Here is a 14138-nt window from a genome sequence, read left to right on the forward strand (position 1 = left end):
CCGGGGGGCTCAGTCTGTTGAGGGTCCAACTCTTGACTTCAGGTCATGATCTCACAGTTGGTGAATTTAAGCCCTGCATCAGGCTCTGCACTGACAGTGCGGAACCTGCTTAGAATTCTCTTTCTCTGCTCCTCCCCCACTCTTTAAATAAATGAATAAACTTAAAAAAAAGTCTTAAAAAATAAAGTGCTGTATTACATTGATTTTTGTACATTGAATCACTCTACATTCTTGGCATATGCCCCACTCGTCACGGTACATGATCCTTCCTGTACGTTGCTGGGTTTGGTTCGCTGGTATTTAGTTGAGGATTCTTGCATAAGGATCGATACGCCTCTGGTTTGTAGTTTTCGTGTGATCACAGCCTTAGCTGGCTTTGGTGTCAGAGTCATATTGGCTTCATGGAAGGAGTTAGGAAGTGTCTCTCTCTGTTTTTTTAGGAAGAGTTTGTGAAGGTCTGGTATTGATTCGTCTTTAGACGTTTGGTTGAACTCACCAGCGAAGCCATTTGAGCCTGAGCCTTTCTTTGCAGAAAAGGTTTTAATGACTAAGTAAATCTCTTTAACTGTCCTAAGTATATTCAGATGTTCTGTCCCTTCTTGAGTCATTTTCAGTAGTTTGTTTTTCTAGGGCTGAGCTCATCTAGGTTATCTGATTTGTCGGCAGGAAGGTCTGTCTGCTATTGATTGTCTTGTGCTCATGAAGTGAACCCCTGACCGCTGTGTGTGGCCTCTTGGCCTCCTCTCCTTTCTCCCACTGGACGTCCTTTCCTTTGCCCCGTGTCCCTGTCCTTTGAATCCTCTCCTGCCTCAGCGCAGAGCTTGGCTCGGGGAGGGCACTGCTTAGTGGCTCAGACCTGGCGTCCAGATCCAGCGACATCACCTCTCAGGGGCCCCAGAACTAGAATGCGCAGGTCCCATGCCACTCTGGACTTCTGCCGTCTGCCTCGCTGGGCCTCTAGGTCAGGACCACGGCCACTTTGGGCCTGTGTTCAAGGCCATCAGTGTCCCACTTCCTTCCCTCGTTGTTTGAAATGCAGATAGTGATACCTTGTGAGTTTTCTAGCTGTTGGGGATTTATTTTCATCTGCTCACATTTTGCAGGTTGGCGAAAGACCTTGTCCCTTGGTTTGTTGTAGATGTTGTCTGTGGGTTGGGGGGCGAGTTACTTTGCTTCCTTGAGCCACAGCTTCCTTCCTGTAAAGTGGGGGAAATACGTAAAGATAAGGTGGCTGTGAGAAATGCCTATGCATGTGAGAAATGTCTATGCAATGTCCCTGTGGAAGGGACTTCATAAATAACCCTTCACCAGCCTCTCCTTTAATGCAGCTTCAACTTTGCATAATTAAATTCCTACTTAATTTACAAATTGAGTTAGTGTAAGGTATTTTTGAATAAACTAGAAAGATGTATAGATACGAATTAAGTTTAAAATTCCAAAGCAGTGGGGTGGGTGCCTGGGTGACTTGGTTCAGCGTCCGACTTCAGTTCAGGTCATGATCTCACAATCTGTGAGTTCGAGCCCCGCATCAGGCTCTGTGCTGACCGCTCAGGGCCTGGAGCCTGCTTCGGATTCTGTCTCCCTCTCTCTCTGCCCCTCCCCAATTCACGCTCTGTCTTTTTCTGTCTCTCAAAAATAAATAAACATTAACAAGAAAAGAAAAGAAAAATGCAAGCCTAGAAACATATTTTACCAGCTGATATGTGGTGTCATTCTGGTATAATCTGAGACAGCATTAAGTACATCCACTGGCTTAGTTTTAGGGTACAAAAAGTAGAGATCAAATTTTTAAATTGGAGCTATAAATATTTAACTCTGACAAATTATCCATTAGTTTTTTAATAATAGAAGTAAATCAATTAAATTTGTATTACATAAGCTAGTGATTATTTTTCTTCAGTGAGTTTTGTTTATATTGACTACCTGACCAGCTATGATAAATTGTTGTAATAGTTTCTTAAGGAACCAAAAATCACACTTTAATCTTCATTATGATGGTATTGATCAAACCTGATTTTGAGCGTCCTCCAAGCTTCAAAAAGGCATACGTATGGTGTGATTACTTTTCAAAGGTGCTCCTGGGTTGGGGGAAGAAAAAACCATACAGAATAGCTAATAGGTAAAGTAATATTGGCTAAACTCATACACAAAACAATGACCGAGCTTAACTGGAATAAAGGAAGAAACGTAAGCGGTTTTCCTGGGTCAGATTTCTTGAAAACTTTCACATTCTCACTAGGACAATATCAGGCTCTGTTCTCTGCGGGAAGTCAGGCTCCTGCTGGCATATCCTGTTTTAGAAAATCACTAAATGCATTAAGCAGAGACCTCGAGAGGACAGTATGTAGCTCACGTCGTCAGTGGTTGTCACCTGGGGCCCTGTCTCTCTGCCAGGGGACATCTGACAATACCTGGAGACATTTCCAATCCTCGTGACTGGGGAGAGGGCGTTCCTGGCTTGGGGTGTGCCCCCAAATGCCCTAAGATGCACAGTGCAGCCCCCACAGCAAAACATTACCCGGTCCGAAATACCAATAGTGTTGAGGCTGAGAAACCCCAGCTCACGGTGATCTCCGAGGTAGGAGGGCACTCAGGGACCCAAGTGGCATGTGGGCTGCTTCCCTTCACTGCAGCACGCCCACGTCAGAGGCCCAGCAGAAGCCTCCAGCAAAATTATGGTCAAGGCGGCACATGTAACATCGCCAAGAATTATGGACACTGGTGACAATTATCACTGCAGTTTGTCATTTCCCCTGAGCTGTATGATGTTGCTTCTGAACTTACTTTTAAAAAGCAAGACTAATATAGCAAAGTCTGAGCATCTGACTGGTTTATTATGTTTCCTACTGTAATCATGTCTGAGAATTTACATATTTAAATGTGTATTCTTTTATTTAAAATTTTTTTTTAGTTTTATTTTTGAGAGACAGAGAGTGTGAGTGGGAGGGGTAGAGAGAGGGGGACACAGAGGATCCGAAGCAGGCTCTGTGCTGGCTCGGGGCTCAAACTCACAAACCGTGAGATCAGGACCTGAGCGAAGTCAGACACTCAACCGACTGAGCTGCCCAGGCAGCCTTGTATTCTTTTATTTTCAATGACTCTTGTTTTCTCTTGTATATTTCTTTGAGTAGCAATTTGGGGACCACGTAGATTTCTAAAAAGTCGTGTGTACAGGTGGCTCACATCACGTGTGAGTCTCATTTCAGGACAGTGGCGATGGCATTGGACACAGGTGCTGCTCCGAAATATGGAGACACCACTCCAGCACAGAGCCTTCTCCGGAGTGTCCTGTGCTGCTCCCGGGGCTGGGCAGGGGTGGGGGCAGTGGGAGGAGATTTCAGGGGTGGGGGCAGGGGGCTGTGCAGATGTGGGTAGGGGACAGCGGGGGGAGCAAGGGGGCTGGGACATGGGGGGGTGGGTGTGGGACAGCTGGGTTGGGAACAGGGGTGGGGGCAAGGGGTTGTCCAGAAAGTGGGGGGGGGGGGTGGCAGGGGTGGGGGCAGGTGGCTGTCTGGGATGTGGAGGGGACGGCAGGGGTGGGGGAAGGGGTGGGGGGGCCAGGACACGGGGTGGGTGTATGTGGGATGCCCGGGATGGGAGCAGAAGTGGGGGGCAGGGGTGGGGGCAAGGGGCTGTCCGAGAGGTGGGCGGAGACAGCAGGGGTGGGGGCAGGCTCAGGGTGGGGTCCAGGATGTAAGGGGTGGGGGGCAGGGATAAAAGAGAGGACAGATTATAAGCACTCCTCAGTGTTGCCTCTTTTTCCTCTGTCACACATGTGGTCACTTTCAGACAAAATGTCAGTTAAATACAAGTCACGTCATGTTTTCACTTGTTTCCAAGTGTGACATACATTGTCTCAGCTAGTGAATCGGTCCTACCCAGGGCCCCAATAACTCCATATTTCTGTCCTGTGCTGTGGGGCAATTCCGTGTGCACATAATATATAACACAAAGCTCTGTGCGGGTGTTTTCTTCCCTCCCCCCCCCTTCTCTCTCCCTTCGTCTCTTTGTCTTTCTTTCCAATATGGCAACATGTATCAAATTTCAACTTTACATCCACCAACTCCGAGCCATTTCCATCAAGCCACCTGAAGGAAACCCATTAATGGAGGGGAGAAGACAGCCTGAAAGCTTATCCCTTTTAACTTTATTCTTTCAAACCAAAGTTTCAGAGAAAAAAACTCAAAAACTCAGCACCCCGACGTTGGCAAATGGAACGTCTGAAGTTGCTTGCCAGAGTCCTAAATTATTCAACACGGAGATCAGATCTCCACACACAAGCCTGGGAACTCCGATCACGCCGGCTCCGATAGGTCAATAGTGAGGTTTGGTGGGTGTTGGAGCCCCACTAATGCACATTCCAAGAAGCGCTTACTGCTGTCACTACTTGAACAGCAGCAGGGTCTGGGGCTGACCCCAGCGGGGCAGCACTGGCAATCTCAGCCAACAGGTGGGGACTGGAAGTCACTGCCCCGCCATTGGAGGGATGGCCCAGTAGGACGCAGGGAGGAGGGACTGTGGTTGACCACAGGTTCTTGCGGGTGCAGTGAGTCCAGAGCCCTGGGGCTCTGACTCCAGGACTGAGGGTCACGGGGGTTGGAACCCTGGGGGGCCAGTTGGCCTGGCTTCCTGGGACTTTCCTGGTGCGGCATAGCGTCCGTCCCCTGGGAGTGCCCTCAGTGTGAGGCAAGCAGGCACGTGGGTTGAGCCATCTTATCTGTCTAGGTTACTGGCAGGCAGACTCCCCTCCAAACCTAAGGCCTGTCCCCTGTCCTTCCCCTGCTCCCGCTGTGTCTCCTGGTCAGAGTCATGACTTTGGCCTTTGTCACTCACTACCTGGGCAGAAGCCCTGTTTTTTCCTAACAGCACAGGGCCTGCTTGTCCCGGTGCTAAAAGGCCTCCCGTCTGAAGCAGGGAGGGAGGTGGGGTGGGGGGAGCGCCCCCTCAGGGAAGGCTTTCCCTTTGTGGGAACCCCACAGTCTCAGGGAGAAGCCAGGGGAGAGCTGTCTCCGGTCCCCAGCCTGCTGTGGGGCCCGGGGCCACAGCAGACCCTCTGACATACAGCAGGTGTTGGTAGAAGCAGAAAATGAGTGCGTAATTTGGGCCCCAACAAAGAAAAGCATAATGCTGTTCTCTTATCGAATCAACAAATACATTGATTCACATGTGTGTCCCCAAACGTGGCACTTGTGCCGAAACAAAGAAGCTATTTCCCCAGCCATTGATTCTTGGGTCTTCTGAGAATAATTTACTAGAACAAGTGTGGAATACCTCTTTGATTTCAGGAACATGTTTAAAATAAATCTATTAACTTTCCCCTGGGAGTTGGTACAGTACAGGGATGCTCCCCTATGCACTCAAGTTCAGACCTTGAGAGCCACAAGCATGCCTCGCTCGAGTTTACACGGGGCTTATTAAGTCCCGTCACAGGAACAATCTCGCGGCGCCTGAGAGACAAGCCTGGGAGGCCTGCACGGGGAGACACGGGGCTCGGGCCGCTGGGTGCACACAGCTGGGGCCGGGGCCTGGCACAGGCTGGCTTCCTCTGCTTCGCTGGTGCGTTCGTGCACGAGGAGTGTGCAGGGATCTGCCTGCTCGGAGCCGCGGAGAGGCCGGTCAGATGGCGGCTGTTTTTGTTTTGTTTTGTTTTAACGTTTATTTATTATTGAGAGACAGAGAGACAAAAAGCGTGAGCTGGGGAGGGGCAGAGAGAGAGGGAGACACAGAATCTGAAGCAGGCTCCGGGCTCTGAGCTGTTAGCACAGAGCCCGACGTGGGGCTCGAACTCACAAACCGCGAGATGGTGACCTGAGACGCAGTCAGTCGCTCAACCCACTGAGCCCCCCAGGCTCCCCTAGTTGGCGGCTGTTTAAGGGGGTCTGACAGTTTTGTATCCTCTCCAGGTTGCTAAGTTGACTTTGATAAAACCCACCCGCAACCTTGAGTTTTCCCGTGTTGACGTGAGAATACGTACATCTTTCACGGGGTTCTCGTGAGGAAAGTCTGAGGAAGTAGATTAGAAAGTACTTATCTGGCGTGTATGAAGGGCGTAGCAATGGCATCTGGGAAAAGAATAGTGTTTTGCACACACAGAACGGCAGTAAATATCTGTAAATGATTCTAGCCCATGACACACTGAGATCACACCATGTCTAAGGTCCTGGTGATCACAGGGCGGCTTTGCAAAGGAAAAGGTGGCAAATACAGAATCAGACGTTTCCCACTCTGCTGCCAGAACCTCCTGTTTTCACAGACTGACATCCAGCTTTTTGGTTTTCTCACAGGAGCACGATATGGGAAACTATTTGGCTGTGTTTGGTCACTACTCACAAGATGCCCAACTTTGTTAGGCCGTTTTCTTTATATTAACAAAAAGATCCTTTTTTCCTGGAACACTGAAAGTAAGAGACTTGTATGGCGCACATTTGTCAGCTGGCTTCTTGGACACGTGACCCCGGCCACGTTTGTAAAAATGGAGTTGAGTATGGTTAAACATAAACAATTTGAACTGGTTCCACGTAAGAGAATTGACATGAATGTAAACACTTTCGTTTGAAACTTCCCTTCCCTCCCTCCTTCCATTGTTCCTTTTGGTTTTCTCTTTTTCTCTCTTCCCCTCCAGCCACGGGGGCGCATCCTGGGCCCCAGCTCTCTGCGTCCTCCGTGGAAGGACCCAGCGTTTGTGATTCAGATGGCTCTCCTCTCTGCTGGCAGGGAGGGCAGGTGGCTCCCAATGGGCACACGCTGGTGCTGCCTGGCGTCTCCTTCCTCTTTGTTCTTCACCCCTGTCCCTATCTTCCGATGCTGGTCCACATCCCCTCCTTCCCGAGTGACTAGGCTGGACCTGCCAGTGGCCTCGCCCCGTGCCGTCTCCTGGCAGAGAGGCGGAGCTGGGCTCTCGTGTTTCCCGCATAAGGTCTGGGTCTTTGCAGATCTTTAATGTCTAAAGCAGCCCTGCCAGACTCTTCAAAGCCCCCTGCTGTCTCTTACAGAATTTTACCAGACGGCTCAAGAGAGCGTAGGGGGCCTGAGAGTACCTGGGGTCGGCCAGGACCGAGGATAAGGGGACATTTCATACACAGCAAACCAATGTCACTGGGTGCAGTTCTATATAAATGGTGGCATGTCCTTCTACGTGTACTAGGTGACCGGGAGAGGACTTTTCCTTGGTCAGTTCTTTTTTTTAAGTGCTTGCCATATTTTGCTGTTATTGGAGATCTTGAATACTGGACTGATTTAGAGTTTTTCCTTTCCTTTCATTTGACTAAATTTACTCTCTCATTTTCCAAGTCAGACTTGATAAGCATCGGTAAGTGATGCATTATTCATAAAGAGCTGGTTGAAGTAAGAAAATGTAAGTTAGACTCTTTTAGAAATTCCACTTATAGTACAAAATTTGTGGTCTAAGTGCTGATGAGGTACGTTTATGAGTAAGGCATGACTACCAAGGAGGGTGTTTGCAATAGTTTTTGTGTCCATTTCTACTCTTCTGATTCTCCTTTTGCGATAGGCGTGCCTCCTTAAGTACCTGACAAGGTCTGATGTTTCAGCAGGAGGCAGGGTTTTACGGGGGAAGAGGCTGCTGACAGCAAACTCCAAGGGCTGGTGTCGTGACGCTGGGGGTCGTTTCAGGTTCTGACGGCAAGATGCCAATAGCTGCTGCCAGACCCCGTCCGCCTGACCAGCGCTCAGAGACGGGTTGGCAAGAGTGCCGTGTGGCAGGTTGAGTCCTGGGGAGTCGCATCTCGTGACACCGACACCGACGTCCGGGGGCCTCTGTGGACAGGGCTCGGGGAGCTTGCGATCAAATCCCGACTCCAGCTTGGGACCCATAGGGTCCCCCGCACGTATCACCCCGCCTCGCTGGCTTTCCACTTCTCTTGCACCAAGTGGGAAAACTAACACCCCACTCCCCTCCGAGGGCCACTCACTCCTTCCTCATAAGACCTGAGTGGCCACTCTGAAGTGCTCGGCATGTTGACCAAAGGTAATTCGAGGAGTTACTGCTTTTTCTCTGAGTTTTATCTTGAATTGTCCTTCAAATTTCAAAGCTTTTAGAGAAACACCTTCTGATTTATTTGCCAGGCATGGGGCTCTGACGTTGCCCAGAGCAGGTCTGTTCCCCACTGCGAAGCTCTAAACCAGCCATTTCTCCCAAATTTCAGCCCCAGACAAACAAGAAAACGACCACAAAATGCGGGGAGCTCTGCTGTCCAGCATGTGACTTAGGTAGAAGGAAAAGGGGGAAAGGCGTTCAACTCTGAGTAGAGACCGTGAACCCTCAGAGGCTCACCCGTGCTGAGCAAAGAGTTAAATGCTTAGTTGAAAATCAAGGCTCTGCACTCCACTGAATGGGGCAGCCCCCCGCCACCCTCTTGGGACCTGGCACATCTTTCCAGGTGACTGAGCATTGGTTATTCTAACATGAATCCTCAAGTGGCCCCACGGTGCAGTTTGGGAAGACGTGGCCTCTGCGTGTCTCTCCGTGTGAGTGGTGTTTCTCCCATGTGGGACCCTGGCTGCTCCGGATCCAGATAGAACTAGAGGTTATCAGCCCCACTCTTCTTCTTTTAAATGGGGAGACTGAGGCAAGACTGTGGGAAGAGTCTCAGCAGTCTAGAGACTGTGACCTGATGACATTACGGAGAAACTCTTTCCTTAGCAGTAAGTACTCTACCTTGGGAGTTTTTGCTTTCTTGCTTGCTTTCGCTACTTGACATATTCCTCATAATATTTTTTTAACGTGTGTTTATTTATTTTGAGAGAGAGAGAGAGTGTGCCAGTGGGGGAGGAGCAGAGAGAGAGGGGAAGAGAGTCCCAAGCAGGCTCTGAGCTGTCAGCACAGAGTCCAACGCAGGGCTCTATCCCACAAACCGTGAGATCGTGACCTGAGCCGAAATCAAGAGTCAGATGCCCAACCAACAGAGCCACCGGGCACCCCTAAATATTCCCCATAATCTTGCTGTGGGCTCGACCTGAGGGACAGTCTTGAGGCACAATGGACGGTCACAAGGAGTCAGTGGGACTTCGTTTGGCTGGATGGGGTGTAGAAGATGGGCACAGAGGTCAATGTTTCACAACCAAGGGAGAGTTCGGGGCACTTGGGACGGGACTTTGTCAGCGACGAGTGAGAGGACACACGACCCAGGAGAAATCACGTCAAATTTCTGCTTCATGTAAGAAAGTTTCTCATTAATGAGCTTGATATGTGGTCTGTTTGTGGGGAGGGGGTGGTGCAAGGGTGGGCGTGGCCCCAAGGCACGGACAGCATGACCTGCCTGGGTCGCCAGCTGGATGGAGCCCCATGGCCACATCGCTCATTTTCTCCGTGAGGTGGGTTGGGGGGGAGGGAGGCGGCGACCACGGGGTTTTGCCGGGGCTGCTGGGTGTCCACGGTGGTGGCAACCTCCCCTCCAGCCCAGAGTGCCACAGACTGGAGCAGAGGACGGCTGCCCACAGAGCGCACCTTGCTGGCCCCCACACACCTCTCCCAGGATGGCGGCAGTGTGGAGGAGCTCAGAGGTTCCATGGCCAGTCCGTCACTGCTCCGATCCCAGACCCGTGGCCAGTCCGTCGCTGCTCCGATCCCAGACCCGGCGAGCTTCACACACCGCCTGCGTCTTGGGTTCTCTTCCGTTGCAGACAACGGGGCTGCCACAGAACTGGAAGTGTCCGTGCTGTTTCCGAGGGGCTCCGGCAGACCTCGAGGACGGTGGGCACCAGACGATAAGGGGCTACTCTAGGGGCCTCGATGACATGTGCTTCCCCGGCCCTGGGGCTGACCCAGCGCTCACCTCTGGCCCATCGCCTGAGAGAGACTCGCTGGGTGGATGCGAGGACAGACGGATGAACAAGGGAGAGGGGTGAAGCATGAAGCGTGGCTTCCCTGCGTTTCCTGCCTGATGCCCGCTGTGCTCCTTGTTCCACCTGCTGAGCCCCGATGCACCAGGCACTGGGTGCCACGTAATCCTGCAGCTCGGGCATCTGGAGACGTGGACCCAGAGCGGAGGGTAGTGTGCCCCTTGGCCCTCCTCCGTTCCTCAAGGACGCCGCTCCTCGTGAGGCCCTCACGGCCCCCCTCAGCACCCCGTATCCCCTGTCACCCTTTCCCAGCACTGGATTAGCCTAATCCCCCCTCGAGGGGGTACCGGCCCCCCCCAGGCCCCGCACCTGTGCTGAGTGTGCGGAATCCCCCTGGGAGCCACAGCGGGGGGCCGCCTGGTCCCTCCTGAGGCGGAGGCGCCCTGCTGCTGGGTTTGCTCTGACACCCAACAGAGAAGCAGGAAAGGACAGCGGTCCTGCCCGCCCCCGGATGGAATGAGGAAGTCCTCATCTCCTTGCCAATGGTGGAGACAAGACCAAACACCCAGCAGGTGACCCGGAGTTCTTCCTGTTGGCAAACACTTTCCCCAAGGTTGTTTTTGCCAAAGCGGCTGCTGAGTGGGTAACTTGATGGGGCCCCGTGGGAGCCTCGGTCAGGAGCTCAGGGCGGGTGAGCGGGCGCCATGGGCCTCATCTGCCCCGCCGATGGCTTTGGGTTCACACTCAGGGTGATGTTCCGCGTGGGCGTCTCTGAAGAGGCAGAAACACGCAGACAAGCCAGCATTTCTGGTTGAGCACTCGTGGGGGCTGCGCTGGGCGGGGGGGGGGGGGGGGGGGGGGGCGGGGAGGGGGTGTTATCATACAAATGGCCTCCGAGCTGAGCTCACGGCCCTCGAATGATGTTCAAACACTGGCAAGACCTCCGAGGTCAGCCCCAATCTCACCAGTGCCCTTCTAGATATTCACGTAGCGATCCTGCGAGGCTTGACCTGACAGACTCTAGAATGATCCTGGGATGGGTGTCCCACTGAGGAGAGAACAAATGGAGTCCCTTTTGCCCTAAGAAGGAGTGTGCTTAAGGCGTCTTGCCTTGGTTGGCATGAGATGGAGACACAGCCGGTCAGTGTCTTCAACCTCCTCCAACAGCACACGAGGCCCGCGAGCCGCAGCCCCTCCGCAGGTGCTTGTGGAGCCGAGGGAGAAACAGGACGACATTCAGACCCGAGGTGAGCGGATTAATTATTAAACAGTCTAACACAATCGATATGATATTGCTGGTGTGTTTCCTTGCAGGTATTTCTGGAGCTTGCTTCAATATTTAATTCAACCCCAAACCGTAGGTCATTAGGAAATGCATGTTCCAGGTTACCGCACGCTGCGGCCTGCGCCTTTCGGTCACACCGCGGAAGGACTGCGTCCCGGAGGCAGATTTTGGGGTCTGGTAGGTGACATTGGAAAGATCTCTCCTTCAAAGGAAGGTTAAGAGACACTTTTCACTGCTCTTTTCTTTTCTGCCTTTTCATTTGCAAATTCTTCTTAAGTGAACAATTTGCCGAGGAGAAAGGCGTGATGAGGTCTTTGTTGAGGACTGAAGAAACCGAGAAGTTAACCTCAAAGAGCCGGGCCAGCTTCCTGTAAGTCCCGCCCCCACCCCACCCCCCCCCACCCCCACCCCCCCCCCCCCCCCCGCCCAGGAGGCCCCAGGAGGCCCCAGGCCGGTGTCCGGTGTCCGTGTTACTGGGCGACATGGGGTGCCATGGCTGCCTGTGTGTGAGGCTTTTCTCGGCCGCTTTCACGCGAGCGCAGTTTTTACTTGGCCTAAAAACCAAAATACAAAAAGTCTTACACCTTTAACTTTCATCCTTTTAAAAGCTTTTGAATTATTTTCTGAGTTATTGAATGGATTTGCCCCCTCCCCAGGCCAAGCCTCTGCCGGGTGGGAGCGGGGGAGGGGAGGACGAGTGAGCGGATCGGGCTTGTACGTGTGAACTCTACTTGGAAATAAAAAGTTACACTTTCTTTCACATTTTGATGTGGATCTTTTACACAGTAGCTCAGAAGAGCCATCGGCTGTCCTTATTGGGGTGGGGTGGGGGTGTGTGATGTGCACGCAGCCCCAGGGAGCCCGGCCTCCCTTCACCTCCCTCCCTGCGCTTCACCCCAGAGCGGTCATTGGTGCCTCCTGGAGTGTCCTGCCATTGCAGAGAGAGCCTGGGAGGGCGCTCTTCCCAGTCTGGAGACCAGGGGGCAAACACAAGGGGTCTGAAGGGCCACAGCCCCTCGGAAGCTCCACGGGAGAGTCCTTCCCGGCCCCTCCGGTTCCTGCGATGGTCCTGGACCTGTGGCCACAGCCCTGCGGTCTCTGCCTCCATCCTCACGTGGCTTCATCTTTCACGTGTGTGTTGACTTCCCTCCCTCTCAGAGGACACCAGTCACCATGCGTGAGGACCCACCCCAGGCGGGTGTGGCCTCATCGTGACGTGATTGTGTCTGCAAAGAGCCTATCACGTTCACAGGCTCAGGCGGACATGACTTTGGGGGACAGTACCCCATCCCATGTGGCCACCACACCTTCCAGCCTGACATCAGAGATCAGAGATGGGATCCCCGGGGCGGGATGCGTGGTCGGAGCCGGGGACACAGCTTGGGGAGGAAAAGGACCCCATTCTCAGGGGCGTGACCCTGGAGCCTGTGGGTTAGGGGACAATGACAGCACGGCAGGAGTCCAGAAAAGAAATGTCATTTGATTGACTTCTGCCTTGGATGGTGTGGTTGTCTTACGATTGATTCCCCGTTTCTGGGCACCACGCTGCCTGCTGACTGAACCTGGGGAGGTGGGCGGCATCTGGTCCGGGCCCTGGGGCCGTGGTCGAGGACCCCGTGAGCCCACGGATACAAGCCCGCGTCACACTCCGGGACAGCTTCCCTTCACGGCCATGCCGGTTAGACTGCAGGCCTACAGAGGGTCACTTTTTACTAACTTTAAATAGGATCGTTCTTTATTTTTAAATGAAGAACGTATTTGTGTTTTAGCCTTGTGCAAGGGAAAGTGTGTCAATGACAGGCAAATTCGAAATTTCCATAAAAGTACCGTTCAGTTTACTGACTTCCTTGTAAACGCAAGAACATGTGTCCAGTTGTGAAACAGGACACATCAAGGGACATTAAGGTACTCTGGATAAAGTCCAATCCAATTTCCCGGTAAATGATTTGCAGGAAGGGGTGGGGCTGCTGCCCAGGCAGAGACTTGGGATCTCAGTCCACACGAACTGTCCCCTTCTGCGGGTTTTCAGGGTTGAGAGGCAGGGAAGAACGAGAAAGCAGAATCAGCATTGTAAAAGAAGCTACAGACAAAAGGAAAAAAAATGCCTTTTACAGAAGAGAGAAGTTGCAGGAATATTCTTTTCTACCGGAAAATGAAATCGGTGTTGAGTTTATTACCGTTTGGGGCTTCCTCTCCAACCGGAACTGGATCGCAGACACCATGTGACCCCGCGACGAGGCCAGGGGCTCCGGAATTGTGGCGGGACAAACTTCAGGTGGGATCACCGAGGCCGCAGTCCCCGCAGGGTGAGGCAGATCCGCCCTGGAGAAAACCAGGGGCAGCACTTGACTTCAGCAACTCCTGCAGGGGGAGGGGTTAATAGACGGGTCTCCATCCACCTGCCGTCTGCCATTGTCTGTTCTCACCTGAATTTCCTCAGGAAAAAGAAGGAGAAAATCGTCAGGTATCAGAAAATAAAAATAACCACACGTTCTCACACCCAACCCCGGAAATTGAAACGAACCGATGCTTCCAGTTTGCAGGAAATGCAGGAGAAGGAGGCAAAGCACCCGTCCCCGAAGGGAACAATCAGACAAATGCAGAATGTGGGGTTTTTCTACCTGGGAACTGGCCCGCCTCCTTGGGGAGATGGGCCTAGATTGAAAGAGGCAAGAGAGACACAAACAAAATAGGACACATAAGCCCTGAGGGTCCTACAACTGAAGGCACTCGCTCATGCCGGACGTCAGATGCCCTGAAGTTCTGTGTGTGACAAGTGTTCCCTGTGTGGGAGAACAGCTTCACTCTTCACGGTCGCTCAACGGGGTTGTTTGGGGTGATTTCCACCACGTCCAAGAACAGAGGAGTGGAATAAAGACATTTTGCAAATAGTTAGATCTGGGCACTGGGTTATTTTCTTTCTAACTCCCTCTAAGTTGAAACTATTCAATGAATAAAAGGTGACACAGATGGTGTCACGGATGATGTGACGGGAGGCTGCAAGCCAGGCGCCGTCAGTCCACGCCTGCGCAGAGGCCGAGGAGGGCGAGTC

General features: G+C 52.4%; 1 long non-coding RNA gene across 2 annotated transcripts; it reads left to right on the forward strand.

The window, feature by feature from the left end:
• The first annotated feature begins 10732 nt into the window (after positions 1–10732).
• Positions 10733–12322, forward strand: LOC109263985 (uncharacterized). Of its 2 annotated transcripts, XR_002078511.2 has the most exons (3): positions 10733–11048; positions 11187–11263; positions 11987–12322. It is a non-coding gene; the product is annotated as an uncharacterized LOC109263985 (long non-coding RNA). The 2 variants fall into 2 exon arrangements; XR_002078509.2 differs by lacking the exon at positions 11987–12322 and having other exon boundaries at positions 11187–11328.
• The last annotated feature ends 1816 nt before the right edge of the window (positions 12323–14138 follow it).

This window comes from Panthera pardus, unplaced genomic scaffold (assembly GCF_024362965.1).
Source record: "Panthera pardus isolate Hobbes unplaced genomic scaffold, ASM2436296v1 HiC_scaffold_1, whole genome shotgun sequence".
Taxonomy (NCBI): domain Eukaryota; kingdom Metazoa; phylum Chordata; class Mammalia; order Carnivora; family Felidae; genus Panthera; species Panthera pardus.